The following is a 6,066-nucleotide window of genomic DNA, read 5'->3' as shown; positions in this document are numbered from 1 at the left end:
TGGAATCCCTAAAGACCCTGACGTCAGGCTCATCGTATTAACCCCTCCAGGACTGGACGCGGCAACGTAGCACCGGCTGCCAGGAATAGCATCCTTCCTGTATATTGTGTTATCACTGGGACAGGATCAGATAGTGGCCGCTCTCTACATCTACTACAGATCCTCTGATATCATTAACCGGGCGCAATCATAGAGTCAAGGGTGTCTGTATATAATATCTGATCCCATCAATTGCGAGCAATAATTGAACCCTCTGGGGCAGGGCTCAGCAACCTTCCGCACTCCAGCTGTTGTGAAACTACAATTCCCAGCATGCTCCATTCATGTCTATGACATTTCTGAGAAAAACAGAGGATGTATGCATGCTGGGAGTTGTAGTTTTACAACAGCTAGAGTGCCTGAGGTTGCCTACCTCTGATCTACGGTAGGAAAATCAACGGCACATTACCCAGCAGCACTAGGGCACATCATCGCTGAGGCCCGCCATTGACCCTGTCCGTCTGGAAGTTGACAGGCGGGGATCAGAAGTCCAGGGGAGACAACTCAGAAGCCAGGGAGCAGGAATGTATGGATTTCTCCATAGGTACCACTGGCTGAGGGGCAAATAAAAAAAAAAAACCTGGACAACCCCTTTAAAGCTAGGTTAATGGTGCACTGTGGCACATTTTACATTTTTCGGCATTTTTTTTTAGTCAGTCAACCCCACTGACTATAATGGGGTACATTGGGTTTATGTTATTTTGTCCTGCCTTTTTTGCCTGAATCTGTGAGGCAGACCCTTAAAGCTGAACACGGACATATCGCCATCTTTACCTCTCCGACCCCCTTGATATGAGCATCAGAGCATTCCATGCTCCGATGCTCTCCCTTGCCCTGCGCTGAATTGCACACGGCAAGGGCTTTTTTGTTTATATTTTTCTGGTGACGTTTAGCGCTGCCCTAGCCTGTAAAATGATGCTAAAGCCCACACATTAGTGCCGGTGACGTCACCAGGCGCACTGCTAGACAGAAGCCTCCGCCTAGCAGTCCCCATGGGGAGCCCAGTACGTCACCAGATCCTCCAAAAAGGCCTTTTCCCTGCGGGGTTCAGCGCAGGGTAAAGGGAGAGCACTGGAGCATGAAATGGGGCCGGAGGGGTGAACCCGGACAACCCCTTTAAGGTACAACCACACGCTCAGGTTTTTTATGATCCACTCCTGATTTTGGGTTCCAAAACTGCATCAGGAAAACTGATCGTATGGCCGTACCCTTAAAGGGGTTGTTTCACTTCAGCAGATGGCATTTATTATGTAGAGAAAGTTAATACAAGGCACTTACTAATGTATTGTGATTGTCCATATTGCCTCCTTTGCTGGCTGGATTCATTTTTCCATTGCATTATACACTGCTCGTTTCCATGGTTATGACCACCCTGCAATCCAGCACCAGTGGTGGTCGTGCTTGCACACTATAGGAAAAAGTGCCAGCCTCTCTGGTGGCCGGGACCATGGGAGCGCATGTATGCATCTGGTATGTGTGCCCCTGAAAACTTGAGAAGTGTATAGTGTGATGGAAAAATGAATCCAGCCAGCAAAGGAGGCAATATGGATAATCACAATACATTAGGAAGTGTATTAACTTTGTCTGCATAATAAATGCAATTTGCTGAAGTGAGACAAACCCTTTAATGAAACCTCTGCCGCAGATGTGAACTTCAAAGCAACTGCTGTCCATATGTCCTATTTGAGGGGATCCTCCGCTAGGGACACCCCTTTATGATAGTAAAGAGTATCAGAATGACCAAACAGTTAAAGGGGTTGTCCCACAAAAAAATATTCTACAGTTTTCAATCCAGCCCCTGTATCTGAATACTTTTGTAATTGCATGTAATAAAAATTTTTGCATAGCCACGGAGTTATTCAATAAAATGTGTCTGTATAGCGACACCTGCTGTTTGTTTTTTTCTTATTTCTTTGACCTGCTCACTGAGATGGCCGCACATGCTCAGTTTCATCCTGAGTGCCTCCTCAGCTGTGATAGGGAGAGCTGAGACACTCCTCCTTAGCTGTGATAGGCAGAGCATGGGCACGCCCCTTTAGCTGCAGCAGAAAGGACACTCCCCTCGAGCTGTCAGCTTGATATAAATCTAGCAGAGCAATGAATAGGTAGATGTCTGGACCCATGTGAGGTACAGGGCTAGAAAGAGATTGTCGTGTACTATATGATGTCTGATTTGAATTTTTCACATTGGTCACGGTATAACCCCTTTAACCACCTCAGCCCCCAGTGCTTAAACACCCTGAAAGACCAGGCCACTTTTTACACTTCTGACCTACACTACTTTCACCATTTATTGCTCGGTCATGCAACTTACCACCCAAATGAATTTTGCCTCCTTTTCTTCTCACTAATAGAGCTTTCATTTGGTGGTATTTCATTGCTGCTGACATTTTTACTTTTTTTGTTATTAATCGAAATTTAACGATTTTTTTGCAAAAAAATGACATTTTTCACTTTCAGTTGTAAAATTTTGCAAAAAAAACAAGATCCATATATAAATTTTGCTCTAAATTTATTGTCCTACATGTCTTTGATAAAAAAAAAATGTTTGGGTAAAAAAAAAATGGTTTGGGTAAAAGTTATAGCGTTTACAAACTATGGTACAAAAATGTGAATTTCCGCTTTTTGAAGCAGCTCTGACTTTCTGAGCACCTGTCATGTTTCCTGAGGTTCTACAATGGCCAGACAGTACAAACACCCCACAAATGACCCCATTTCGGAAAGTACACACCCTAAGGTATTCACTGATGGGCATAGTGAGTTCATAGAACTTTTTATTTTTTGTCACAAGTTAGCGGAAAATGATGATTTTTTTTTTTTTTTTTTTTTATTACAAAGTCTCATATTCCACTAACTTGTGACAAAAAATAAAAAGTTCTATGAACTCACTATGCCCATCAGCGAATACCTTGGGGTCTCTTCTTTCCAAAATGGGGTCACTTGTGGGGTAGTTATACTGCCCTGGCATTCTAGGGGCCCAAATGTGTGGTAAGGAGTTTGAAATCAAATTCTGTAAAAAATGACGAGTGAAATCCGAAAGGTGCTCTTTGGAATATGGGCCCCTTTGCCCACCTAGGCTGCAAAAAAGTGTCACACATCTGGTATCTCTGTATTCAGGAGAAGTTGGGGAATGTGTTTTGGGGTGTCTTTTTACATATACCCATGCTGGGTGAGATAAATATCTTGGTCAAATGCCAACTTTGTATAAAAAAATGGGAAAAGTTGTCTTTTGCCAAGATATTTCTCTCACCCAGCATGGGTATATATAAAATGACACCCCAAAACACATTCCCCACCTTCTCCTGAGTACGGAGATACCAGATGTGTGACACTTTTTTGCAGCCTAGGTGGGCAAAGGGGCCCATATTCCAAAGAGCACCTTTCGGATTTCACTCGTCATTTTTTACAGAATTTGATTTCAAACTCCTTACCACACATTTGGGCCCCTAGAATGCCAGGGCAGTATAACTACCCCGCAAGTGACCCCATTTTGGAAAGAAGACACCCCAAGGTATTCCGTGAGGGGTATGGCGAGTTCCTAGAATTTTTTATTTTATGTCACAAGTTAGTGGAAAATGATGATTTTTTTTTTTTTTTTTTTTCATACAAAGTCTCATATTTCACTAACTTGTGACAAAAAATAAAAACTTCCATGAACTCGCCATGCCCATCAGCGAATACCTTGGGGTCTCTTCTTTCCAAAATGGGGTCACTTGTGGGGTAGTTATACTGCCCTGGCATTCTAGGGGCCCAAATGTGTGGTAAGGAGTTTGAAATCAAATTCTGTAAAAAATGACGAGTGAAATCCGAAAGGTGCTCTTTGGAATATGGGCCCCTTTGCCCACCTAGGCTTCAAAAAAGTGTCACACATCTGGTATCTCCGTATTCAGTAGAAGTTGGGGAATGTGTTTTGGGGTGTCATTTTACATATACCCATGCTGGGTGAGAGAAATATCTTGGCAAAAGACAACATTTCCCATTTTTTGATACAAAGTTGGCATTTGACCAAGATATTTCTCTCACCCAGCATGGGTATATGTAAAAAGACACCCTAAAACACATTCCCCAACTTCTACTGAATACGGAGATACCAGATGTGTGACACTTTTTTGCAGCCTAGGTGGGCAAAGGGGCCCATATTCCAAAGAGCACCTTTCGGATTTCACTCGTCATTTTTTACAGAATTTGATTTCAAACTCCTTACCACACATTTGGGCCCCTAGAATGCCAGGGCAGTATAACTACCCCAAAAGTGACCCCATTTTGGAAAGAAGAGACCCCAAGGTATTCGCTGATGGGCATAGTGAGTTCATGGAAGTTTTTATTTTTTGTCACAAGTTAGTGGAATATGAGACTTTGTATGTAAAAAAAAAAAAAAAAAAAAATCATAATTTTCCACTAACTTGTGACAAAAAATAAAAAATTCTAGGAACTCGCCATGCCCCTCACGGAATACCTTGGGGTGTCTTCTTTCCAAAATAGGGTCACTTGTGGGGTAGTTATACTGCCCTGGCATTTTCCAGGGGCCCTAATGTGTGGTAAGTAGGTAAATGACCTGTGAAATCCGAAAGGTGCTCTTTGGAATGTGGGCCCCTTTGCCCACCTAGGCTGCAAAAAAGTGTCACAAGAGTTGGTATCTCCGTACTCGGGAGAAGTTGGGGAATGTGTTTTGTGGTGTCATTTTACATATACCCATGCTGGGTGAGAGAAATATCTTGGCAAAAGACAACTTTTCCCATTTTTTTATACAAAGTTGGCATTTGACCAAGATATTTATCTCACCCAGCATGGGTATATGTAAAATGACACCCCAAAACACATTCACCAACTTCTACTGAATACGGAGATACCACATGTGTGACACTTTTTTGCAGCCTAGGTGGGCAAAGGGGCCCAAATTCCTTTTAGGAGGGCATTTTTAGACATTTGGATACCAGACTTCTCCTCACGCTTTGGGGCCCCTAAAATGCCAGGGCAGTATAAATACCCCACATGTGACCCCATTTTGGAAAGAAGACACCCCAAGGTATTCAATGAGGGGCATGGCGAGTTCATAGAAAAAAAAAAAATTTGGCACAAGTTAGCGGAAATTGATTTTTTTATTTTTTTTTCTCACAAAGTCTCCCTTTCCGCTAACTTGGGACAAAAATTTCAATCTTTCATGGACTCAATATGCCCCTCAGCGAATACCTTGGGGTGTCTTCTTTCCAAAATGGTGTTATTTGTGAGGTGTTTGTACTGCCCTGGCATTTGAGGGTCTCCGCAATCATTACATGTATGCCCAGCATTAGGAGTTTCTGCTATTCTCCTTATATTGAGCATACAGGTAATGAGATTTTTTTTTTCCGTTCAGCCGCTGGGCTGAAAGAAAAAAATGAACGGCACAGATTTCTTCATTCGCATCAATCAATGTGGATGAAAAAATCTCTGCCAAAAAAAGAAAAAGGAGGGGAAAGGCGTCTGCCAGGACATAGGAGCTCCGCCCAACATCCATACCCACTTCAGCTCGTATGCCCTGGCAAACCAGATTTCTCCATTCACATCAATCGATGTGGATGAATAAATCATTGCCGGGATTTTTTTTTTTATATATACAAAGTGTTTGCCAAAGTATATGAACACCGCCACCTCCTCAGCTCATATGCCTCGGCAAACGTATCTTTTACTGCAGAGGAGAAATCTCGTCTTGCAGCGCCGCATACACCGACTTGCGTGTAATCTGACAGCAGCGCAATGCTTCTGTCCGAATGCACATCAGTGCTGCAGCTAGTCGATCGGTTGGTCCACCTGAAAGGTAAAAAAAACAAAACAAAAAAGAAAAAACCAGGCCGCAAAGCAATAACTTTATTAACTTTAGAACAGAACATATTAACTTTTTTTAACTTTTGTAACTTTTTTACTTACCGGTAATTTTTTTTTTGTTTAGTTTTTTTTACCTTTATAGAACAAACCTCTCCTTCCCCATGGGACAATGTGCAAAGCGCAAATCGCCCAAAGATGTGGCGAAGTACGTTATGCACTTTATCC

Source organism: Bufo bufo, chromosome 8 (genome assembly GCF_905171765.1).
Source record: "Bufo bufo chromosome 8, aBufBuf1.1, whole genome shotgun sequence".
NCBI classification, from domain to species: Eukaryota; Metazoa; Chordata; class Amphibia; order Anura; family Bufonidae; genus Bufo; species Bufo bufo.
This window is presented reverse-complemented; position numbering follows the sequence as displayed.